The 26,312-nt window shown below is 42.6% G+C and overlaps 6 non-coding genes across 6 annotated transcripts; 5 read left to right on the forward strand and 1 right to left on the reverse strand.

Annotated features, from left to right (window-relative positions):
- The first annotated feature begins 6,314 nt into the window (after nt 1–6,314).
- On the forward strand, nt 6,315–6,396 carry trnas-uga (transfer RNA serine (anticodon UGA)). The gene has a single exon. It is a non-coding gene; the product is annotated as a tRNA-Ser (tRNA).
- Nucleotides 6,397–13,440: 7,044 nt separating this feature from the next.
- On the forward strand, nt 13,441–13,522 carry trnas-aga (transfer RNA serine (anticodon AGA)). Its single transcript has one exon. It is a non-coding gene; the product is annotated as a tRNA-Ser (tRNA).
- A 2,597-nt stretch (nt 13,523–16,119) lies between these two features.
- Nucleotides 16,120–16,192, forward strand: trnav-gac (transfer RNA valine (anticodon GAC)). The gene has a single exon. It is a non-coding gene; the product is annotated as a tRNA-Val (tRNA).
- Nucleotides 16,193–16,435: 243 nt separating this feature from the next.
- trnak-uuu (transfer RNA lysine (anticodon UUU)) lies at nt 16,436–16,508 on the forward strand. The gene has a single exon. It is a non-coding gene; the product is annotated as a tRNA-Lys (tRNA).
- Nucleotides 16,509–18,871: 2,363 nt separating this feature from the next.
- Nucleotides 18,872–18,943, reverse strand: trnah-gug (transfer RNA histidin (anticodon GUG)). The gene has a single exon. It is a non-coding gene; the product is annotated as a tRNA-His (tRNA).
- Nucleotides 18,944–24,317: 5,374 nt separating this feature from the next.
- trnae-uuc (transfer RNA glutamic acid (anticodon UUC)) lies at nt 24,318–24,389 on the forward strand. Its single transcript has one exon. It is a non-coding gene; the product is annotated as a tRNA-Glu (tRNA).
- The last annotated feature ends 1,923 nt before the right edge of the window (nt 24,390–26,312 follow it).

Here is a 26,312-nt window from a genome sequence, read left to right on the forward strand (position 1 = left end):
GACACCTACTGCTGCAAAATGGAACAGCAACATTGAACCCAAGTACAGGATTGGAGGGAGACTGATGGTCGCTGTTTGGGTTTTTGAAGAACAAGGAGGGCGTTGGTTCAAGCTGGATTCTCAGAGACTATTTCCCCAACCTCTACATTGGCATCTACACTGTCATCCAGTCATGTGACTGAAGTCATCCAGTCATGTGACTGAAGTCATCCATTCATGTCAGTGATGTCACTTGGCAGGACTGTCATTGCCTTCACATTCTAGAAAAGAACCCAGACTCCACATTTCCTCCTATCTATTATTGTGTCCCACCCTCCTGGTCCTTACTCTGAATTCTCAGAGTTTATATCCAGTTCAGTCCTCAAAACAGATGAAGTCATGAGTGTTGATAAATTTCCTTTTCTCCACTGATTATATGTCAAGGTTTGTGTGTGGGGGTGGAGCCTATCCAAGCAGCCTTCGGACAAGAGGCGGGGTTCATCCTGGACATGTCACCAGTCCATCACAGGGCCAACACATACAGGCAGACAACCATTCACACTCACAGCCACACCTACGGTCAATTTAGAGTATCAATCAGCCTCGTCCCCTCTTGATGTCTTTGGACTGTGGGAGGAAGCTGGAGTACCAGAGAGAACCCACACAGACACAGGGAGAACATGCAGACTCCACACAGCTGGGGCTCGAATCTGGAACCTTCTTGCTGTGAGGCCACAGTGCTGACCACTGCACCATTGTGTCCCCTGAAAATGCCACCAGATCGTTTGGATTGTCTATAAAATCAAGTACACATGAACATGAAGAGGTTTTCACAGGGCTGGTGGTGCAATGGATAGCATGACTGACTACTGTCAGAAGATTCTAGGTTCAACTCCTGGCTCGCTCACTTAAAATTTTATACTGAGAAGCTTTCACACCTGAAGTGTGAACCACTGCTAAAAGTCCCTGAAATCCTCCAAGGTTTCCTCCTTGTCTGCTGTAAACATGAACACATGCATGGATCCTGCTACCTCTCACATGTTAAGCTGGCACTTGACAGTGACAGCAGGAGAACAAGAAATCCCAGTGTGTCATCACCATTTCCTGGAAACTAAATGACAGAAGCCAGTGGCGGCTGGTGAAAAAAATTCTTGGTGGGGCTGGTGTGCCAAAAACATTTCCGTGCCTAGTCTAGTATAATCATTCAAAAAGAGCAGCCGGACAATTATTAAATGTTTTAAAATAGTATTTACTTTCCTTCTTAAAATCGACAGTTTCAAAGACAAAAAAAACAACAACAATTTACAACTACAGTCAATTTTATGAGATCAAATATTATACAATGATGTTAACTTTACAGAAGGTGATTTGAGCTCAATCTATACGATACAAATCAACAATGTGTGTGTCTCTCTCTCTCTGTCTCTCTCTTTGTTCATCTGTGTCTGTCTCTGTCTCCTTCTCTGTGTCTCCGTCTTTGTGTCCTTTTCTCTGTGTCTCTATCTCTGTTTGTTTGTCTCTTAGTGTGTCTGTCTCTCTCTGTCTCTCTCTCTTTGTGTCCGTCTCTCTTTCTCTCTTCGTCTACCTGTCTCTCTCCCTCTGTCTCTCTGTCTATTTGTTTCAGTCTTTCTGGGTGTGTGTTCGAATTCAGCAGTCATTTGTACAGGAACTTTGCTCGTCTCTCTTTCTGGGAGGCAAATTTCTCAATGACCCTGGTGTTGAAACCAGGAATGTTTCGTGTCAGTTTTTTCTCAGTGGAGAGCATAGCCAGAGCGTTGAGCCGATCTTGTGCCATGGTATTTGTAAGAAAAGTTTTTATCCTCTTCAAAGTGGAGAAGCACCTCTCAGATTCTGACGTTGTCATTGGTGTGGTGATGAGGATGTTGAGCAGACTTACAGTTTCAGTGAACGTGTCTTGAAGGTTATTTTCCATCAAAACCTGATAGAGAGCCAGTGCACCACTGCAACTCTGAAACTCTTCGTTCCCGTAGATCAGAGACAGCTCTGTTTGAAGTCTGGCCTTGTCCAATGAGGGATAGGCTTCCACTGTGGTTTTCAGTGCTGAATCTGGGAACTTTTGGCTGTGCTGTGGGAACAGGTCTCCTTGCAGGAGTGTGGCGCTGACAAGATGCTTGGTGAAACTAAATCTCTCCTTGGCATGGCTCACAATGGTGTCACATACCTATGCAATGATATAATTATACAAAATAGGAATTATTGCATCTTCACTTGTCTTAATACATTGACCTGATGAGCTAGCCTACATTATGTAATAAACATACTGTAATGATTCACATCATCATAAAAGAATATACATTTAAGTCTGGACCACTGTATCATATGGCCAACATCTTATTTTGATTTTATTTAATAATGTGATTCAAATCACACTAAGAAGCAAGTTCTTACCTCCAGTGCCAAATGGTGCAGTGTGTCTTCTCCCAAGGTTCTGCGTCTCTTTGCGGGTGGCTCCTGAGCAGGTCCCCTGAACTCCTCATCCTCAGCCAGAGTAGGCACATCCTCCCTGACCCAACACATAAGTTTCATGAGTAAGTTCTAAAAACTGGTTAGGGATACATTAACAAAACCAAAGGTGGATATCATTACTGTCAATTATATTATACAGATAAATCAATGCTTTAAATAAGATGATATATAAGCATTTAAGTCTACATATACAGAGAAATTGAGGTTAGGCTACAAATTAATTAATTTAGCATACCTGATAGCCTGCATGTGGTCAATGAATGTCTGGGTGACTCCTGCCATGTAGACAGCATCAATGTTTCTCTTCTGCAGCTGGTTGTAAAGGATGTCCACATGTGGCATGATTTTGTGGAACAGGGCCAGTAAAAAACAAAAAGTTTCATCTTCCAGCATTCTCACATAGCCACCAGCTTCTCTCTTTGTCTGGCTATCAAACCCTTCACTGTTCCGGATAGCCTGAAAGCAATTCACCAGATCCTTCTTGTGCTCATAAACTGTGTTAACACGACTGTTGAAGTTCCAACGTGTTGATGATGCACTTGGAAGTCGGTGCGCAAACTTCTCATCAAGCACTGCAGTTCTCTTGCTTGACTTAGAGAAAAAAGAAGCAAATCCCCCCATGTCAGAAAAAAAGTGACTGATCTGAGGGATGTGGGAGGTTGCTTGCTGCAGTATCAGGTTTAACTGATGGGCATAGCAGTGAACATAGTGAGCGTTTGGACAGATGTCTTGTACCTTTCGCTGCACTCCTCCTTTGGCACCCCTCATCACAGCTGCCCCATCACAGGCCTGGGCAATCAGCTTCTTTTCTTGTCCCTCAGAAAGGATGCTGTGCAGCCTCTCCAATAAGGCACTGGCTATTGCATCCGCACAGGTGTTGGGCAGTTTCAGAAATTCAAAGAACCGCTCTTGAATATTGTGGCGGTCGTCAATGTATCTCAGAACTAAGACTAACTGACACTGTGTTGAAACGTCAGTAGTTTCATCAGCCTGGATCGCTAAAAAGTCTGCCGATTTAACTTCATCCAGGATCTGTTCTCTCAAAACTGCCAGCATACAGTCCAGGAGCTCGTTCTGTACTGTCTTCGAGGTGCCTTTAAAAACGGTTGCATTTTCAAGGTGCTCCCTCAAGTACCGATCAATGGATGCCATCAAGTCAACTGGACCTCTGAATATTCCAGCGTTGTCAGAGGAATCACTTTCGTCATGTCCCCGCAGAGCCAGTTCAAAAGCACCACGGAATTTAACAGTTAATTATCTTAGATAAGATGTTACGGTTCTTATCTACGTCATCATTGTGCTTCCTTACAGCGATGCGGTGACTGTCATCGAGCTGCGTTGCTATGCTAATCTTCCCAAGAACCGCTAGCTTCACGCAGTTTTCCATGTGAATTTTCGCTCTTTCGTGTTTCTTAATCCGCTCGGAGAGGTGCTTTAGGTCAGTGATTCCTGTCTGTGTCCATGCTGAATCACACCGGTCACTCCTGAAAGGGATGTAGGGGAAGCAAAAAAGTGCGTTGGCTGCTCCACAACCCGTCAGCCACGGCTTGCGCTGAAACCAGCTCCGGCAAAAAGTCCTGTTGTAGGATTTAGCCTTTTCCTTGGACTGCTGCTGGATGTTGATTTCAGGCTTGTCCGGTCCCAGCTCCTTAACGCGGATTTTTTCCGCCATGGTCCTCCTCGCAAAAGGGACATTTAAAAGGGATCTCACCGAATTTGGTGGAAACTGCTGCTCTTGAACTTCGATCGTTGTTGTCGCCATTTTCTCTCTCACTCACTTCTCGCGGTATTTTTTTCGTAGGGATTCGGAAATCTGGGAATCTCACTACGCAAAAAGAATATCGCGGGCTCCTCAGCTAGCTTTAGCAATCCAAACCTTCACGCATTTTACGTTGGCGTAGGGGCGACTTTTCCAGCGCCCCTACGCCGTTAAATTTGGCGATGTTGATTGGCCAATTATTCATTATTTTTCCCTAGCAACCATACAGGATTGGCTAATTAATTGCAGGTCTGGGGCGCTTTGACGAGCGCCCCTAAAGACAAATTATACAGTCTATCACAGTAAATTCACTATTAATTGAATGAGTCAGTTGGCGTAAATGTTGTTTAAATGACCCATATTGCATGTAGACACACACAATTAAGTAAGGCTGACACTGACGATACAAATTGTAAACATATGCACATATATATGTATCAATACATGTAGGGATTTTCCTCTCCACAGCTGGTGGGGCGGCGCCCCAGCGCCCCCTATGAGCCAGCCGCTACTGATACTGGCTTTACTGGGAGATCAGGAGGACAAAGCAGATCTTCACCCTCCACCTCAGATGGTTTCTCCTCACAGAGATGAGGGACCAGTTCTAACCAGCTACCTGGAGCTCCCTTAAGCCATTGTCCCCATCAGCTAACATCTGGATCTGGACCTGCACCGGTGCTGACTTGTGTCTTGAGTCCCCAGAGTTTGTTGAACCAGAGAAGATTCAACTGGTGACGGTCGTACAACCAAGCGTGAAGGTGAGCCTGCATTGTCTGATCTGGAGCTAACAGGGGAATTAGCAAGTGCTCTGACTGTTCTAGAGTTGCTGCTGAGTTGAATTTGAATTTATTTGTTGAAATGTTCCAGTTTCTATGAGGTCAGGGAAGATTGGTGTGGATCTAAAGGTCCCTGGTTGGATCCCAGGACATTGTTTTGGCTCATTTGAACATTTTCAAACCCTCGTTGCTCAGATTTTACATGAATTTGATCATGACTTTTGGACAAATGTTCTGTTTATTAATTAAATAATCACTTCAGTTATGAATTAAGTGAGTCACCCAGACTTGGTCAATAATAAAAGTTAGTCTGGTTATTATCCAGTTTCCAGTCAGTTAGGACACACACACACACACACACACACACACACACACACACACACACACACACACACACACACACACACACACACACACAGCCTGTCTGTGGTATAAAATGGTCTGTCACGTTCTCTCACATTGGAAGATTTCTCTGACTCCATTGTCAATAAAGACATTCTGCATCTGACACCTGAGTCTTGATCCACTGATTCCTCTGATCCACCTCTTTCTGCTCCAACAAGGCTAACATGGATCAGGTGGGTCCATGTCATCCAATCAGTAGGTTTCTCTTCTCAATTCATTTTCTTCATCCCAGTTTAGATTGATTCTTCTCAGCCTCATGAAGGAGCATCTGATCAGGTGTTTGACTGCTTGTTAGTTGTAATTCCATAGATTTTAATCTCAGATGTTATAGAATTAATAAGAACATCTTAAAGACCTTTGTCCAACACTTGAAACTCACCTGTCTGTGGAGGCCCAACTGGCCTTTGGTAGTGAGGTGGTGGATGCATGTGAATGAAATGAGGCTTGTGTTGCTGTGAGGAGCCACTAGAGGGAGACACCTGTCATTCCTCCCAGCTGACAATGAGGCTTCACAGCTGTGTTTGAAGCTGTCCTTTATTAGTCACAACTGTCTTGAGCTCAGGAGCCAAACTCACCAAAAACATATGCAAGTGGCTTTGGACAAAAGCGTCTGCTCAATGAAATTGTAGGATTGTAGACTTCTATAAATGTAGAATATAATTGTAGAAATGCTCTCTATCACCACCCCCAACGTCTGTGCCAGGGTCTCTGGCCAGTGGTCAATGGGCTCCTATCACCTGCCCAGGATGGATCAAGCTTGCTTGTCTTTGTAATTCTGCACTTATTAGAGACCTGGAAACAAAGGAATGCTGAAAAAGAGAAAATAGGACCTCACACAAATGGGCTTGTAACATAATTTTAAAGAATTGTGTCAATGTGAATCTTTTACAAATTTGTGTGTGAATGTGGTTGTTGTGGCCGAGTGGTGAAGGCGATGGACTTGAAATCCATTGGGGTCTCCCTGCTCAGGTTGGAGTCCTGCCAACAACGTTAAAGTGTTGATGTTCTGGAGGAGACAACATCTGATCTTTTTAGATCCACGAGTCAAAGGTTTTCTTTAAAGGGCTGTAGAAGCTGAGGATGAGGGAGAGACAGAATTTCAAACCATCTTCGTGAGGACATTTTGAAAAATGATGACATTTTGCCACAGTTATTATTGACTTGGAACACTGCAAAAATATCCCTTCTCCAAAAACCCTCCTGTTCAACTTTGTACTCAAGTTGTCTCCTCATCAGGCACCACAGTGTCCAGGATGTTCAGTCAAAAAATCATTAGTGATTTTAAAAATGTCCATCAAACACAAAATAAGGCTTCAAATAGGTAAAATCACCATCTGTAGACTGGACCAATATGCTGATGTGATCCTTTGATTAGTTTAGGATCAGTCAGAGATCAAAGACTGAAGCAGGAGACCAATGCTCAGAACCCAGAGATCAAAGACAGAATTCAGACATCAGAGACAGAATTCAGACATCAAACACATACCTGATGGAGGCTCCACCCCCCCCCCCACAGTTTCCATGTAAGTCGTAAGTTTTATTTTTAAAGCGCCAAATCACAACAAATGTTATCCTCTTTTTATTCTTTTTATTAAAGATTGAAGCTCCATACAAGACAGTTTGTAGACAAGAACATCACAGCCTGGGAAGCTTTCACTTCTTTTGACAGACAGCTTTGATTTCAGGTTCTACCTCTGTAAAATTGAAAGTAAAGTAAATGAAGCACCTGTGAAGGTAAAACTGATGATGTCATGACTTGTTCAGTCCTCCAACGTTAAAGTCCAACAAGCTTTTGATTGGCTCTGATTCTCTGTGGCAAAATCCAACAAGAGGAAAAAGAAAATCTTGGGGTTGTCTCACTTTTTTTCATAGAAACTCTGCATAGGACAGTGATAGGATGCTTGTTTCCTTGGATGAAAAAGTCTGGTACTCTCATCTTCTTAAACATTTACTTGTTCAATCAGGACAAGAGAATCTGAGCTTGGATGTCATTTTGTAGTAAGAGGTGAATTAAACTTGTAAACATCAGCTGGTGTTCACTCTGATGATGTGTCGATGGTCTGTATTCTGCCTTCTGTAGCACGATGCTGCTGGGAAGAAGCCTGATTATGTCAGAGTTGTGTTCAGTGGCTCCTGCTGGGTCCATTTCTGACAAATAGGCTCCAAAGAGTTCAGCTGTTAAAAAGGTGAGGGTTGCCATAAGCAGACGAGGTGGCCGAGTGGTTAAGGCGATGGACTGCTAATCCATTGTGCTCTGCAAGCATGGGTTTGAATCCCATCTTTGTCCCAAGTGACTCTGGTTTCTACTTCTAGATTATTGAATTACTGTGAGGCTTTTTTTTTTTTTGGAACTTATTTTTTATTTAACATACATACAGCACAGATAGAACATGACAGAGATGCGCAGACAAATATTCCAGACAAGTGTTCAGATACTTATTCCAAGATACACATGAAAAAAAAATAAATAAATAAAAAAATTTTAAAAAATGTTGATGTTTGTAATTCCAATACTGTTTTCACTGGTGCCCATCTTTCAGCAAACTGTCCTGTTTTCAGCTGTAACCTTGCTGTGATTTTTTCCATGATGTATACATTTTTTACTCTATTCCTCCATTGTGATATGTTTGGAGGTTCTGGCTTTAGCAAGCAGGCTGTTATTGTCTTTTTAGCGATCAGAATCAAAATCCTCCACAAAGCAATCAGGTTTCTGTCTGTCAGATTCTCAGGTGGTATGCCAAGGATAAACATTGCTGCGTCCAAAGCAAAATTAATGTCCAAAATTTGCCCAATCTCCTTCCGACCATTCTCCCAGAAGTTCAACAGCTGTGGGCAATCCCAGAATATGTGCGTAAAATCTCCTATTAACTGACATCCTCTCCAACACAGTTCAGATGTGTTGCTATATTTTGAAGTCTTAGATGGAGTGTTGAAATATCTCATCTTCACCTTCCAGTCAAACTCCCTCCACATTGGGCTGCTTGTTAATTTGTGTCCTGCTCCGAATGTTTCCTCCCAATTTTCATCTGGTATAATCGTATTTGTTTCTAATTCCCATTTTTCCTTAACATCCAAATTGTTGTCCTTACATTCATGTTGTAGTACTCTATAGATTTTTGATATTAACCCCTTTTTAGTCTCCCCCTCCAAATACGACAACAGCAATTCCTCCAGCTTAGATGGTGTTCTACAAATATTTTCCCACTCTCTGTGCTTCTGAAGGTAGTGTCTTCATTGTAGAAATTTGTAGAAGTCATGGTTCGGTAAGTTAAACTCTTTTTTAAGTTGCTCAAACGACTTCATATACTGTCCATTGAAAACTTGTGCAATATAAATTAACCCCTTACTTCTCCATTTGTTGTACCCTGCATCCATAACAGATGGTAAAAAGTCTGGATTTCCTGCTATTTTGGTGATTCTACTTATTGACTTAGATATTTTCAGTTTTTTTCGCACTATTGACCATACTTTTATTGTTACCCTAATCCAGTCATTACGCAGCCCCTCTTTTTTCTGCATGTTCTCTTTCAAAAACGGGAGTACCTCCAAAGGTGTTTTCTGACAGGAATTTTGTTCCATTCCCACCCACATTGTGTCTGTCTCCTTTGTGATCCACGTAATAATCGCTCTAAGTTGTGCTGCCCAATAATAATTTTTTAGACCAGGTAAATTTAACCCTCCCTTCTCTTTTGGGCAAAGAAGGATTTTGTATTTGATTCTAGCTTTTTTATTTTGCCAAACAAATTTAGATATGATTTTGTCTAACATCTTAAAAGTTGAACTAGAGACCATAATTGGCAGTGACTCGAACAGAAACAACAATCTGGGTACAATGTTCATTCTCACTGTTTCGATTCTTCCCACCATCGACAGGGGCAATATCTCCCATCTGGCCAAATCCTTCTTTATTTCTGTAATCAGTTTTCCATAATTTTCTTTAAATAGCTGTGATATAATGGGAGTAATAATGATGCCAAGATATCTAAACCCTGTGGTGGTCCATTTGAAATTGAACTTTCCCTCTAATTCAGTTGGATATTTGCCTGAAAGCATCATTGCTACTGACTTAGATTCATTAGTTAAATAACCTGATGATTCTCCATATTCATTCAGATTGTTCAATAAAGCTGGTATAGTTAAGGAGGGTTCACTTAGATATGTTCATATATCCTCAGCAAATAAAGATATTTTATGCTCCACTCCCCCTTCATCTCTTATTCCCTTAATATCCTTATTTTGTCTTATTGATTCGGCTAATGGTTCAGTACTTAATGCCAACAGCAATGGACTCAGACAATCCCCTTGTCTGACCCCTCTTTTGAGGGGAAAGAAATCTGAACAGCATCCGTTAACTCTAATCCGTGATTTGGGGTTTTTATAAACCAATTTTACCCAATCTATAAATGTTGAATGAAACCCAAAAACTTCTAATGTCCGATATAGGAAGCTCCATTTTACCCGGTCAAATGCCTTTTGTGCATCTAAACTGAGCATCAAAGCGGGTTGTCTGTTGTTTTTAGTACATCATATAAGATTTAATGTTCTCCTAATATTGTTAGCTCCTTGTCTACCAGGGATGAACCCTGTCTGATCTGGTTTGATTAATTTTGTTATATATATCTGTATCCTATGTGCTAAAATATGAGTCAATATCTTCAGATCACTACACAACAAGCTGACAGGCCTGTATCCTTCACATGTGGTTGGGTCCTTTCCTTCTTTATGTATGACTGAGATAATGGCTTCTGACCAAGATGTTGCTGGGTCACCTGATGTCAGGGCATAATTAAATCCTTTGAAAAGGGCTGGTGTAATCTCCTTCGCAAAACACTTATAAAATTCTCCCGAGAGCCCATCCGTGCCAGGGGATTTATTATTTTTAAGTACCTTAATTGTATTAGCTATTTCCTGTACTGAGATTGGCCTAACCATTTCAGATGCCTCCTCTGTTAATAATGATGGTAAGTGCAATCTTTTGAGGAATGCCAGTGTTTTATTTTCTAGTGATTGCGAGTCAGGGTCATCATATAGATTTTTATAATATTCTGCAAACGCTGCTGCTATCTCCGTTGGCTTTATCATATATTTTTTAGAGTTAGGATGTCTTATTTTATTTATCGTCCTATTTGCCTGGGCTTTTCTAAGTTGAAATGCTAATAATCTGCTGGCTCTATTCCCCATCTCATAATATCTCTGATTCGTAAACCTTAAAGCCCCCTCTGCTTTGTAAGTTAATAGTTCATCGAGCCGTTGTTTGATTTTTTTCAGTTCGATAAGTGTTGAGTTACTTGATGTTCTTTTGTGTTCCAATTCCAACTCTCTAATTTTATTCTCTAACATATTTTGTTGCTTTAATCGGGCCTTTCTCATTCTGGAAGATATCTCTATTATTTTCCCTCTAATAACTGCCTTCCCCCCGTCCCATAAAATTGAAGGTGAAACTTCCCCATTGTCATTAGTTTGAAAGTATTCCTTTAAATTTTGTTTTAGTTCCTTTACCACACTCTCATCTGATAACAGAGATACATGAAGTCTCCAGTATTTGAAAAAAGATTCATTACCCATATCTACCGTTAGCGTAATAGGAGCATGATCACTTATAGTGATGGTGTCTGTGCCACAGTCCAGCACTTTATGCATATGTTGTTGTGAAACGCAGAAAAAATCTATCCTTGAATAACTCCCGTGTGGGTTTGAGTAAAAAGTCAAATCCTTCCCTCTAGGGTTATTTCTTCTCCATGGATCAGTAAGACCTCGCTCTCTTATGATATTATTTAGTACCTTAGATTTTTTTTTACACTTGGTCCCTGTTCTGGAGGCAATCTATCCAGCTTACCATTCTGCACTGTGTTAAAATCACCCCCAATCACTATCATCCCTTTCCCATTGTTGGCAATTACGTTGGCTATATTTTTAAAGAATGCCGCATTTTCCTCATTTGGGGCATAAACATTTAGTATGGATATTGTCATATCACTTATGGAACCAACCATCAATATATATCTTCCCAGATGATCTTTTATCACTTTCTCTGTATGAAATTGCAGGGATTTATTTATTAATATGGCTACTCCCCTTCTTTTTCCAAAAGAAGCATGAAATACTTGGTTTACCCATTCCCTTTTCAGTTTGTTACATTCGTTGTCATCCAGATGTGTTTCTTGTATCAAAGCTATTGAACATTGCATTTTTTTCAATTGACTCAGTATTTTCTTTCTCTTTATGTGGTGATTCAACCCATGGACATTATATGACACAAGGTTTAGCCTACTCATATTTGTTTAAGTGGAAACCCAGTAACTTTACATCTCTTATTAACTAATATAACTGTGCAAAAAGTAGCACAGCGAAAAAGACAAGTCTGCATCTCCTCAAGAACTAATACACAATAACAAGAAAAACAAGACTCCCAACTGTCCCCTGACCAGAGAGTTGTGACGAAGGCCCTCTGGTGGTTCGCACTATGTGCACTTGCAACTTCTCGGATGTTGTGTAAAGTTGCCATTTGCTCCACAAAAGCAGTGATTTTGCTCCAAAATAGAACCAAAACAATATTTTGTCTGTTGTTTTTTTTTATTTTTTTTTATAAGTAGTAAATTACCTCTTAACCAGCTCCATTTGTCTTCGTGTATGTCCTTTTTAACAGACACTTTTATTGATCATGTATATTTCAGGGCATCCTCTTCGTATGAAATACTTCACTTGATAAGGGCCCGTAGATCCGTCTCTGTGATGTTTGGCTGCTGTCTTCTCCCCCTCTGTCCCGTCATTATGGTCCAGCTGCCTTGCGCCATCACTCTCTGTAGTCTCTCGGTCTCGTCCTCCTCCTCCACCTGAATCCCCATATTCCTCAGCATGGGTGCAGCATCCATTAATGTGGCAAACGTCTTTGTCCCGTCTTCCAGAAAGACTTTCAGCTGTGCAGGATATGGAGATTGTGCCTTCACGTTCTTCTCCTTCAGTTTCTTTATAACTTCCCTTACTTGTTTCCTCTTTTTTGTACTTCATTTGTGTAATCCTGGTTAAAGTAGACGTTACGTCCCTCATACGTGAGCTTTTTCTTCCATGCTTCTTGAATCAGCCGTTCTTTCACCCTGTAGTTGAGGAAGCGAACAATTATTGCTCGCGGGGGGGCCGTGTTTTCTCTCGGCTTCGTAGTCAGTGATCGGTGCGCTCTCTCGAAATGAACCGCCATTTTATCAGGGAAGTTCATTGAGGACTGAATAAAATGAGTCACAAATCCTATGGTGTCGTTTTTCTCAGCACCCTCTGGGATTCCGTGTATTCTTATGTTGTTTCTTCTTGACCTTGATTCCAAGTCCTCGCATTTCGCGGACAGCCTTGCCTCGTGTTGAAGTAGAAAAGTGACCATTCTTTCCAGCCTCGCCGTCCGGCCTTCCGTGTCGTTAATCCTCTCTTCCATCTCATCTGACCGCTGCTCCAACTGAGCCATTTTCTCCCCCATTTCAGCTATTTTAGCTTCTAGTCTTGCTAAGGCTCCTTTGTTTTCCGTCACCACGTCTGCATGTTCTTGGCGTAGTTTACGGAGCTCCGCTAATATCATCGATACCTCGTCTCCGGACATGGTCATCCCCGGTGCGGCGCTCCGCCGGCGCCTGTATCATTCGCATTTTCTTTCTTAGCTGACTTCCCTTTTTTGTCCATTTTATTTCTCTTATCTTTAGTCTCTGATTATCCGCGTCCTCGACCCCTTTCTGCTGCTAATATCACGTTAAAGAGCTATTTTTACATTAGTTTTCTCTCGGAGCAATTCTCCCTCGTGTCTTCTACATCATGGCGTCACCGGAAGTCCCTTCACATGATTTTCATTCAGAAACAATAGAATTGTCAAAAACCACAACAGTTTTCAGCTTGCTGGTAAACAACACACACACACACACACACACACACACACACACACACACACACACACACAAATAGTTTGTGTTTGTGTGAAGATAAAAAAAATCTACTGTGCTTTGATGAAGATAAATTGTTGAATATCAGTCCTCTACTCATGCTCATGGGAGTGTAGTTGTTGTGGCCGAGTGGTTAAGGCGATGGACTAGAAATCCATTGGGGTCTCCCCGCGCAGGTTCGAGTCCTGCCAACAACGTTAAACTGCTGTTCCAGAGGAGACAGCATCTGCTCCTACTGTAGGTCCATGTGTCAAAGGTTTTCTTTCAAGGGCTGGAGCAGCTGATGATGAGGGAGAGAGAGAGGATTGGTAGCATGTTGTCTTGTCTCAACCATTCTGGTGTTGACCAAAATCTTTGTTGATACTCCAGTGGTGGTGAAGGTGATGGAAATGTTCCAAGTGGGACAGTTCCATGTTCAACCAGTTTCATCTGGAACTGAGGTGGAGCTTAGGGTTACGTAGGAATTGGTTTGGTTTAGTCCCTGGGAATGTCAGTTGGTGTGTGTGTGTGTGTGTGTGTGTGTGTGTGTGTGTGTGTGTGTGTTTACATGCAGACTTTCCCTTGTGACAGCTGATTTGGTTTGGAATCCATCTTAGTCAGGACATTTTGAGAAATTCTATCATGTCGTTGTAGTTACTTTGATTTACAACACTGGAAAAAAAATCCCCTCCCCTCCAAAAACCCTCCTCTTCAACTTTGTACCCAAGTTCTACAATTCTACAATTCCACAATTTCATTTAGCAGACGCTTTTGTCCAAAGTGACGTACAACACAAGTAAGAATTTAGACTTAATTAAGGAAAAGTCCATAGGAAGCACAAAAGTGCTTCAGTTGTGATTTGGTCACAGCTACCGCCATCTAGTGGCAGAAGAAGTGTCGCCCCCCCCTCCCTTTTTTTTTTTCTTTTTTTTGACAGACATACAACATCACACAACACAGTTAGTGCTACATAATCACTAAGTGCTGGGTCTTGGACCCTCTGACTTATTCTACCCCACAGCACAAAGAGGAGAAGAGTCAGGTCAAGTGCCTCGGTGCTCTGAACAACTGAGTCTTCAATTGTCTCTTAAAAGTAGAAAGGGACTCAGCAGAACGCACAGAGTTGGGTAGTTTGTTCCACCATTTGGGAACAACAGAAGAGAAGAGTCTGGCTAGAGATTTGGAGCAGCGCTGGGCTGGAAGCACCAGGCGTGCTGCTGCATTCTGGATCATCTGCAGAGGCTTGAATGAGCATGCAGGGAGGCCTGCCAGAAGAGAGTTGCAAGTTGTCTCCTCATCAGGCACCACAGGATCCAGTAGGTTCAGTTAAAACAAGTCATTAGAGATTTAAAAAAATGTCCATCAAACACAAAATAAGGCTTCAAATAGGTTTCCAATTTTATTTCATGTTGACACATTTTGTCCATTTGACATCAGGACTGCTCCCAGATCGTCTCCATGACCTCATCCCAGCACCAAAGACTTTGCTGTGACACAACAGCAGACAGCAACAAGGACTGCTGCAGTGCACTTGGTAATTGGATGCACTGAAGTCATCCATCCATTCATGTCAGTGATGTCACTTGGCAGGACTGTCATTGCCGTCACTTTCTAGAAAAGAATCCAGACTCCACACGTGGCTCCCATGATAACTGATGGACCTCTGGTTGGAGGCTGGACCATGATGTTTGGTCTGGGGGGGTTAAGATTGTGGGGGCTGTTTCAGTTCTAGTGCTGAAGGCTTTCGCCATGACAGTCAGACTCTCAGCTGTCCTTCATGTTCCCTCAAATGTGCAGTGTGGACCTCACACTCTGAAATTAGCCTGAAAACTCTTCATGAAAAGCAGGAGACTCAGAGTCTCTGTGGCTCAATCGGTCAGCGCGCTTAGTTAGTCTTGGTTTTCAGAAATCATACAGCATACAAATAATAGCAGGTTGAAACACATTTATTGAAAAGAATTTAACATGGTCACACACACACACACACACACACACACACACACACACACACACACACACAGAGCCTGTCTTTGGTATAAAATGGTCTGTCACGTTCTCTCACGTTGCACAACAATAAAACAAACAAAGACGGCCATGTCCAGTGTGGTCCTGGATATGACGACTGGACTGCAGGGTCCCAGTATCACTGTGACAATTCTTTTACCAGCTATGACCTTGGACAAGAACTTCTCAGGAGGAAACTTATCATGGTGGCACAGTGAAGAAAACTAGACCTGAGCTGCCTGCTGAAATCTTGCAGGTGAAGGACAGAGCTCCATCTCTTTGACAGACAACACCACTGTTGGCTCATGTTGTCAGTTTTTAACACACACGCATCTAAACACACACACATACACATGCATGTTCTTGCACACAGAGACTTTTCCTCTGTTTTTGTTTTTTACTGGTTTTGAACCAGTAGTTGGTTTCTGTTGGTTTGATTTGCTTGACTGGTTGTTGTTTGTTTGACCTTGCAAATCCATATTTTGGGTTCTGGCTTGTTCTGCTTTTCATTTTGTGATTGTATCATGTGAAAGTGGCATAATTAAGACAAAAGACACTGTTAGAACAGAAAGATCCAGAAAACCCACCAACAAAAGGTGTGTCTGGTACAGATGTGGAATTATTGGCTCACACAATGTTGAGGCAACTGGGAAGAAGACAAACAAAAAAGGCTTGTGTGATTCAGACATTCATCAAAAATGGTCCTGTAGAACTGTTCAATGTGTCATGACTTCAGAAGCTCAAATCCTCTCTAAGTTCTAGTGAGAGTGGAAGAGATTATAAAATGAGAGAAGCAGGGCCCTCCCTCAGAGCTGAAATAGCTCAGTTGGGAGAGCGTTAGACTGACGATCTAAAGGTCCCTCGTCCGATCCCAGGTTTCAGCAGAGGAACAGCATTGACTTTACTTTACAGTGGAGGAACTGCAGACATGAAGGAAACGAACATCTTGTCCTGTGCATTCTTATGACATTCAAGACATTTTTGGAGCCTCTTGTTGGATTTTGCCACAGAGAATCAGAGCCAATCAAAAGCATGGTGGACTTTAACATGGAGTATTGAACAAGTCAAGAAAGCAGCAGTTTGACCTTCACAGGTGTTTCTTTTCCTGTCTAAATGCTGTAAGAAGAGCCTGTGTAGCTCAGATGGTAGAGCATCAGACTTTTAATCTGAGGGTCCAGGGTTCAAGTCCCTGTTCAGGTGCTGTGGATGTTCCAGTGTTTGACAACATGGTACTGGATGAAGTTTAGTGTTGAACAAACTGTCATCATCAAAAGTAGAAGTGTTCTTGTCTTGCCACTGTGAGACTGTTGCTAGAAAAGTGACCAATAAGAATTTCATGTGGCATGAAATTAACAAAACACCCACATTAATGGTTGCAGGGGGGCTGGAGCCTATCCCAGCATCTACGGGCGAGAGGCAGGGTTCACCTGTGAGCTCTGTCAGGTATGAAGGAACCTGACTGTTGAGGACGTCAGACCTGCAAAGACACAAACACACCCACCAACAGGACCCTGCACACTCAACGCTGCATAGGACCACAGGCCTGGGGCCGTCACCAGTGTTCCCATAGAAACCACCAGCGTAGTCCAACATTGGGAACATGAACTGTGTTATAATACTTTTCCAGACGTCTTATGGAAAAAGTCAACAGAACGACAAAAGTCATTTTAGCCCACCAGATATTTGCTTGGACACTGAGTTCATGTGAAATTTAAATGACAGCAGAGAATCACGCCAGAGGCCTGGATATTCAAAGTCTTCAACTTTTGCTTTTGTTGTTCCATCAAGAAAGCCAATGAGCAGTTCGTTGACAACCAAGAATCAGGTCAAACGGAAAACAACAAACGATATGAGGTTTTTCTTGTTTCTTGATGGGCAGCCAAGAATATTTTCAGCATTGGATCATTAAAGTCTGTTTCATTTCTGATGTCGTGTTCTAAAATAATTGCTCACCTAAGAAGATTCTAAAAAGTCCGACTTTCTCAGTGATATTCTCTTCTCAGGCTTTCAAATCTTTTAAATTTCCATTTTCCACAAGTGAGTAGAAAGTTGTTACTCTCTTTGAATCCAGGATTTAAATCTAGGGTTCATTTTATGAGGCTTGAACCCAGGATTAAAAGCACATCATTAAATGACTTGTAGTGATATTCTCCTGTTAACATTCCAAATTATTCATTGAGATTTGGACATTACGGAAACATTTTTCCAGATTTTGATGGGCCAGTACAGCAGGAACTGGGGCTCATTCATGTCGTGGTTTAAATTTGAGCCTGGGTTTCTTCCCCTGCAAGATAAATCTGGAAAGCATTTTGTTCAATTCAGAAACGGTTTTGAAGGCAATTTCTCCAGTTGGTCCTGGAACTAGAAAGAGATCTTGTGGTAGGACATTTATTTTTACTCTATCAATCCTGTGACTCAGACTCAGAAAGGAAATGGAGTTCCATCTTCTTCTATCATCTTCAAGGAGTTCTGGCCCCAATCCAGGTGGAGGTTTTCCTCCATGTGTTCTGGAGGTGAGTGATTAAAGGTCAGAACCTGTGTTTTAGAATGGAGAATTTATATCCAGCAGAGCTTCCCAGTGTTTCAAAGAGTTTTATTAATGCAGGTCCTGTGTTAGGGGGCTCACTTCAATATGTTAAAACATCATCAGCGTCCAGCGCCACCTTGTGTTCTTCTCCATTTATGTAGACACCTTTAATATTTGTGGTCTCTCTCAACCACTGTACGAGGGGCTCGATATGAAGAGCTGGAAGCAGCAGGAACTGGGGGGTCATGTCTCATGGTCTCTCTTATTTTGATATCCCATTTGTGTCCTGTTCTTCCTGTTTTAGTTTGATGTCGAACCTTCCCTCTCATTTTCAGGTTACTTCACTTGCCCTTGTCTTCTGTTTGCCTGAGTCTCTCGGTGCATCTGAATAGACGTCAGGACTCTGAGAGGGAACGACCTCAGCAGAGACTCCTCTATTTAGAGGAAAGGAGAGCTTAGAGAACACTTTTTTGACATCATTCAACATCCTCAGGGACGATCGTTTACAAAGTTCGATTCAATATAGGACACATAAAATCACACCACATGAAGCAGGCTAATGAACAATAAATCAAATATAAAAATGCTTCATTTTAAGATATAAAATATCTTGTGAATATCTGGAGCTTAATTCCAGCAGCAGACCTCCTCAGGTGATGGAATTTATATTTGACATGTTTACCATTAAATGAGACACATTTGCAGTCCATTGAAATCTACTTATGTTCATGGTGAGTTGATTTCAAAACATGAGCTGACAGAATCTACGTTTAGGGAGGAACCACCATATCCAGGGGTCTGGACCTTTTTGTAGTCAGAGCCATCAAAGTAGCAGACTAAGCTAGCAGACATTAGCATTGAGAAGAAACTGATACCTGGAGCCTACTTTTGGGTCTGGTCAAGTGATAACAAAACAATATCACATCATTGTCAGACTGACGCCTGCTCAACAATGACCAAACACCGCCCTGTTGCATTGTGGGAAATTTCAGCTTGGTTTGTGTCCATCAATACACACAAGAAATTTGTCTCATGCTGCCGTGACCCGGAGTCGAACCGGGGTTGCTGCGGCCACAACACAGAGTACTAACCACTATACGATCACGGCCTCCTCAACAGCAGATTGAGCTTCCATGACTTTGTCTCAGATGAGATCAAAGAAAGAATTCTAAAATCAAACACAAAACTCTGAGATCAAAGGTTGATGTTCCCCAAGGTTCAATTTTAGCTCAGACCCTCTTCAAGGTGGAACCAGCAGAGGAGCTCAGTAGAGACAACTGGACAGCAGCAGGACAGAACAGAGGCTCTCCACAATGGCAGGAGACAGGAAACAGGTTTGGACCATCTGGGCTTCTGTCCACTTTGATGGTTTTTAAAACATTGAAGGAAATTGTAAAAATCAACATTGTGTTTAAATCATGATTTCTAGTTGAGAGTGTTTGCTCATCTGTTACAGAAGCTTCTTCTAGAGTTGACCCTGAATGAGTGGAGGGACCTTTTTGATAATCAGGACTGCTTTTTGATGCCCTGATGGTGCATCGGGGTCATCATGTTCCTCCACCATCTGCAGGGGTTCAGGGACTGTTGTGGTGTTTGTGGGAACTGCAGGGAGAAGCTGAGAACTGGAGAGGAAGTCCTGGACACCAGCAGACCTCTCAACACCTGCAGCATTTTTTTCAGCTCCACCAAACCCAACATTCACTGCCTCCTCATCATCTGGGCATCAAAAGCAGCTCAGACCTGCTGCAGCTCAGCAGACCTCAGCCATTTTTAGGATGTCTTAATGATTCTCCTTCACATGATTTTCATTCAGAAACAATGGAATTGTCAAATACCACAACAGTTTTCAGCTTGCTGGTAAACAGTATTTCAACTTCCATTCCACTGTGTAATGGCAGTGACTGATGTGTACTATATGCAGTACTAATCAAGTACAGCCCTGACTGATACTTTATTTCCAATTATAGGAAGGATAAGAATGTTGAAATGGACCAACCAGGAATAGAATCTCAAGTCATGTCAACTTTACTGAGCAGCACTCAGTTAATTTCAGGAAACACAAGACATTTTGACCACATGTCAATGAAGTAGTCAGCAAAATAAATATGACACTAAACAGTAGTTGAGGGAGAGCAGAGCTGGAAATAAGACATTCCTGGGAGGGGAATAAATCTGAAACATGCAGAACCAGAACACAGCCACAGCTTTCTGTCATTTTCTGTCTCAAATACTTGACAAGTTTCAACTTGGTCCAAAACCTACTCACCTCTCTGGGTGTCAAGTGTGTCTGCACCGTCTGACCAAACTGCATCAATTGTGTGAGTCTTATTTCCTGCAGATCAAATCTGGGCAGTGTTGATTGCAAGAAGAAAAAAAAGTGGAAAAATAATGGGGTCTTTGCCAGAAGTTCCTTCTGGCTCAGGCCCTAAAAAGTGCTGTCAAGTTACGTTAGAACCAAGCTCTTTTGTTCTCCTGCTGTCACTGTCAAGTGCCAGCTTAACATGTGAGAGGTAGCAGGATCCATGCATGTGTTCATGTTTACAGCAGACAAGGAGGAAACCTTGGAGGATTTCAGGGACTTTTAGCAGTGGTTCACACTTCAGGTGTGAAAGCTTCTCAGTATAAAGTTTTAAGTGAGCGAGCCAGGAGTTGAACCAAGAATCTTCTGATAGTAGTCAGTCATGCTATCCATTGCACCACCAGCCCTGTGAAAACCTCTTCATGTTCATGTGTACTTGATTTTATAGAAAATCCAAAAGATCTGGTGGCATTTTCAGGGGACACAATGGTGCAGTGGTCAGCACTGTGGCCTCACAGCAAGAAGGTTCCAGATTCGAGCCCCAGCTGTGGAGTCTGCATGTTCTCCCTGTGTCTGTGTGGGTTCTCTCTGGTACTCCAGCTTCCTCCCACAGTCCAAAGACATCAAGAGGGGACGAGGCTGATTGATACTCTAAACTGACTGTAAGTGTGGCTGTGAGTGTGAATGGTTGTCTGTCTCTATGTGTTGGCCCTGTGATGGACTGGTGACACATCCAGGATGAACCCCGCCTCTTGTCCGAAGGCTGCTTGGATAGGCTCCACCCCCACACACAAACCTTGACATATAATCAGTGGAGAAAAGGAAATTTATCAACACTCATGACTTCATCTGTTTTGAGAACTGAACTGGATATAAACTCTGAGAATTCAGAGTAAGAACCAGGAGGGTGGGACACAATAATAGACAGGAGTAAATGTGGAGTCTGGGTTCTTTTCTAGAATGTGATGGCAATGACAGTCCTGCCAAGTGACATCACTGACATGAATGGATGACTTCAGTCACATGACTGGATGACTTCAGTCACCTGACTGGATGACAGTGTAGATGCCAATGTAGAGGTTGGGGAAATAGTCTCTGAGAATCCAGCTTGAACCAACGCCCTCCTTGTTCTTCAAAAACCCAAACAGCGACCATCAGTCTCCCTTCAATCCTGTACTTGGGTTCAATGTTGCTGTTCCATTTAGCAGCAGTAGGTGTCGCTGTGATACCAGGTTCAGTTCAAGATTCCCAACTCCAGCTCATGTTGGTGACCTCAGTGGCAGGGTAAAATGGCGCTTCAGTGGATCATGTGGATCAACTCATGTCTATCCTCACTGCTCCACAGGTCTGTCAAATGTTCTGTAAAATAGTTTGAGCACAGCAGAGATGCTAGATTAGGAGTTGATGGGAGTTGTTGCAGATACCAGTGTCCAAAGTCCAGCTTGAACCCAGTTTGTGCCACTTATTTGTCAAGCTAGCAGAGATTCTTTTCACTGCCAAGCTAAAGTGACTTCTGTCAACAAAGGTAAACATACAAAAGGATATTTCTACTGTCAGTTCAAGATTTTTATCAAACTCCTTTTTCATAGCTTGAACCTTCCTCTTGTGTTAGCTTTCTGTTCCCATCTCTTATGTGAACAGGTCGGTTTTGACCCACGTCTTCAATCAGCTGTCAAATAAACTAAAAACAATTTTCTATCATCCAAGTTGTTTCCCATCTCTTGGTTTCCTTGTTAGGCTTCCTTATCCATGGAAATATTGATTTGAATATTTTGTTGTGGGCCTCTGGACCTTTTTTTAGTCAGTAAACCCTCGATTTCAGTTTAAAAAAATGGTAAAATGAACCTCAAGAAAATAATAGAAATAAACAAAAGGTTGTTGTGTTTCCTGACCATTACTGAGGGGTGTTAGAACACATCTCTGACATGATTTGTTAGGGCCTGAGCCTGAAGGTACTTCAGGCGAAGACCCTATTATGTTTGCTCGTTTTCAGTCAATCAGTCAATAAACTCAGGCTCCGGAAAAGGAGACGAGTTCGTAATACGTATGAGTATGATTTATGTATGACACATACAGGAGGACAGAGAGGAGGAGAGAGAAGCCCAGTGCACCATGGGAGATCCCCCAGCAGCCTAAGCCTATAGCAGCATATCTAAGGGCCAGCCTAAGCAGCCCAACTATGAGCCTGATCAAAAAGGAAGGTCTTTAGTCTGTTCTTATAGGTCGAGAGGGTGTCTGCATCCTGGACCGAAACTGGGAGACGGTTCCACAGGAGGGGAGCCTGATAGCTGAAGGCTCTGGCTCCCTGTGTACTTTTAGAACTCTAGGAACCACCAGTAACCCTGCATCCTGGGAGCGAAGGGTTCTAGCTGAATAATAGGGGACTAGGAGCTCTGTCAGGTATTAAGGAGCCTGACTGTTGAGGACTTTGTATGTTAGAAGGAGAATTTTGAATTCTCAAAGGCAAGGCAAAAGGCAGACAAAGGCATGGACTAGTTTTTCTGCATCTTTTTGAGACAGGATGTGTCTGATCTCAGCAATGTTTCACAAATGAAAGAAAGCAGTCCTAGATATTTGCTTGATGTGGGCATTAAAGGACAGATCCTCATCAAAGAGAACTCCAAGGTTCCTTAGGGTCGTGCTGGGGGCCAAGGTGATACCTTCCAGGGTACCGATCTCAGTAGATAAACTTGTAAAGTGTCATGAGATAACTTCTGTTGTGATTTTGCATTTATAAATAAAATTGACTTGACTTGACTTGACTTTGAAGTTAGAATTAAATTTAAAGTAGAAAAGTCTTCCCTCTTCAATCCTGTCACTCAGTGTTGTAAACTGTTTCAAACAAATTGTACTGTTCAACAGTTCAAGTGTTTCTGATGAAGCTGAATGTGCTCTCTTATACTTTCCTCAATTGTGTTTCTGTCATGTCCTCCTGAGATCAAAGACAGAATTCTAGGTACTGTCAAAGCCCTGATGACATCATCAGGAATTCTGACTTTGATCTGGAGACTCTTGCTTTAACCTGAATTTGATCTGACTAATGTTTTAGTTTAGGTTGCATGATACCGACCACCTCATTTCTCCTGATGGACTGGTGACCTGTCCAGGGTGAACCCTGCCTCTTGTCCAATGTCACCTGGGATCGCCCCCCCCCCCCCCCCCGTGACCCTTAAAGGATAAGAATAGAAAGTGGATGGAGGGATGGACTTCACACTGAAATCAGCTGATCTGATCCACATTCTAATTGAAAAAGTAGTGTATATAATCATGTATATAAAATTTTGTAGTATCTTTCCAAAGCCTCACTTGCCTCCCCTGACCGCACGTCACTGACACACACACACACACACACACACACACACACACACACACACACACACACACACACACACACACACACACACACACACACACACAGCTGAGACATGCAGCAGCTCACAGTAACTGCCTCCGTCAAACAGCAGATAGACTCCTTTCTATCATAAGATAAGAAGTAGAAAATGGATGGAAGTGATGGTTGAACTGATGAACAGGTGATTTGTCCAAAAGTCAACATCAGATTCATTTCCAATCTGTGGAAGCAGTTTCATCTTGAGGTTCCAGGTAAGAACAGCCAGCTGTGGGCTGACACAAATCTTTTCAGGAGCACTTCTATGAACCAGACCTACCAGGTTGAATTGTGTCTGTATTCTGAGGGCAGCAGGAGGACGGAGGAGTGAGGACACACACATTTGGGAACTGAGAGTAGCTGTGTGTGTGATTTCCCCTTCAAAGATAAAACCAGCTCCTTCATGCTGGCTTTGAAGGCTGACAGTCACACTGACTCTGGTGGTCTCAGTTGAGCTACAGAGGGTCCACCAAGACCACCAGACACCTCAGCTTCCCAAAGACAGTCCACCCCCAGGATCTTGCCCCCTCTCTGCTCCAACTCAGCCCTCCATTCATAACGTGACTTTGTCTCAGTCTCTTCACAATGCCAGTCACTGAAACACTGACGATGTGATGGGGGCTTCCTGTCTTTATTGCATTTTCTTCAAAGGATCCCGTGTGTCTTCTTTCTCTCTGTCTGTACTGAAGTGTGGTATCAGGCCCAGCTTGAATGGGTGACTGTGTCTGAGTGGCTCAGCTCAACTGAGACCACAGTCATTGTGTATCATCTCTGTTGTTGGAGAGCTCTGTGTGGTCCCTGATGGTCTAGTGGCTAGGATTTGGCGCTTTCACCGCCGCGGCCCGGGTTTGATTCCCGGTCAGGGAATGAGTTCTTTAGAGGTTGAAACTGGATACAGGAAAGGTGGTCCACATTATGGTGGAGGTGATGAACTGTGAATCCATCGTTGGCTCCACTCTCACCCCCATTGCCAGTGTTCTTGGTTCACTCTGCCATGGCCCCAAGTTGAAGGGGAACTGTCACATTCAGATTCAACCCTTTGTTAGACACTATTAAGTCACTGACTCCTGCAAGGACAAACTCTGTAATCCTCCTTAGTAGCTTTGGTTCCTTCTCAGCACAGAAAGTGTGTTCACTGATGTAGGAACAGAAAAACTTAGAGCTCCAGTCCTTCGTTCCTTCCTCCACTGAGCAGAACAAACACAGAACAGTGAGGCAAGGCAAGGCAAGGCAAGTTTGTTTGTACAGCACATTTCAGCAACAGGACAATTCAACGTGCTTTACATAAAACAAACATAAAAAGACATTCAACATAATTAGAGAAAGTAAAGACAGAGAAAGACATTCAACACAATTAGAAGAGTTACATTGCAGCTTAAGTAAAGTTAGAGATAGAAGCTAAACAGGCAGATAGAAGTTACAGTGCAGTGTGAGATACTGATCAGAGGCCTCAAGTTTGATTTAATAATAGGCCACGGTAAACATATGGGTTTTTAGCTGTGATTGAAAAGAACTGAGAGTTTCAGCAGACCTACAGTTTTCTGGGAGTTTGTTCCAGATATGTGGAGCGTAGAAACTAAATGCTGCTTCTCCGCGTTTGGTTCTGACTCTGGGGACAGAAAGCAGACCTGTTCCTGACGACCTGAGAGGTCTGGATGGTTCAAAACGTACCAGCAGATCAGAAATGAATTTTGGTCCTAAACCATTCAGTGCTTTATAAACCAGCAGTAGTCTTTTAAAATCAATTCTTTGGCAGACAGGAAGCCAGTTTAAAGACCTGAGAACTGGAGTGATATGATCTACTTTCCTGGTCTTCGTGTGGACTCGAGCAGCAGCATTCTGTGTCAGTTGGAGCTGTCTGATGGATTTTTTAGGGAGACCTGTGAAGACACTTTTACAGGAGTCGAGTTTATTGAAGATAAACGCATGGACAAGCTTTTTTCAAATCCTGTTGGGACATCAGTCCTTTAACCCTTGATATGTTCTTCAGGTGATCGTAGGCTGACTTTGTAATTGTCTTTATGTGGCTGTTAAGATTCAGGTCTGCGTCCATGACTACACCAAGATTTCTGGTTTGGTTTGTGCTTTTAACATTACTGATTGAAGCTGAGCTCTGACTTTTAATCGCTCTTCTTCAACTCCAAAAACAATGACTTCAGTTTTATCTTTGTTCAGCTGAAGAAAATTCTGGCACATCCAATGGTTGATTTGTTCAATGCACTTACTTAGTGTTTGTATTGGGTTATTGTATCCGGCCAAGGAAGCAACGGTGCTTCAAGCAAAAGGACCAGAGATCAGCAGCCATGTTGCCTCAGCAGCTTGAAGGTGACTCTTGTAGGGAGACCATTTCATTTCTTGTTCACTCTCCCAATGAAGCTGATGTGTTTCAAAAGATCAAGTTAGGAAGCAGCAAAATGCACCGAGTGACCTCAAGTTAATTTTAGGTTGGAGGAGCGGAGCTCTGGTTCCGCTGGTATCAGCCCGGTCCAGTGTTGTGGATTTCTCTCTCTTCTCTCTAACATTGTGGACCAGCAAAAGCAAGTTAAGAGCAAAAACAGGTTTCTATCAGGTCGTCTCTCTAAATGCTGCACGTCTGTGCTGATGAACGTCTCATGATTGTGGTTTGTCTCCACCGGCCTCCCCCCTCCTCTCTATCAGCCTCTGACTCTCACTCTCACCCAATGTCCTCCCTTCCTCCTGCTTCTACGACTGAACAAAGATTTGTAGATTTGACACAAAAATACAAGCCTGTGGTGCAACGCTGCTTCTCACACAGAAATACATGGAAAC

This window comes from Aulostomus chinensis, chromosome 4 (assembly GCF_037954235.1).
Source record: "Aulostomus chinensis isolate RoL2024-O1b breed Wild chromosome 4, RoL_Achi_v1.0, whole genome shotgun sequence".
Taxonomy (NCBI): Eukaryota; Metazoa; Chordata; class Actinopteri; order Syngnathiformes; family Aulostomidae; genus Aulostomus; species Aulostomus chinensis.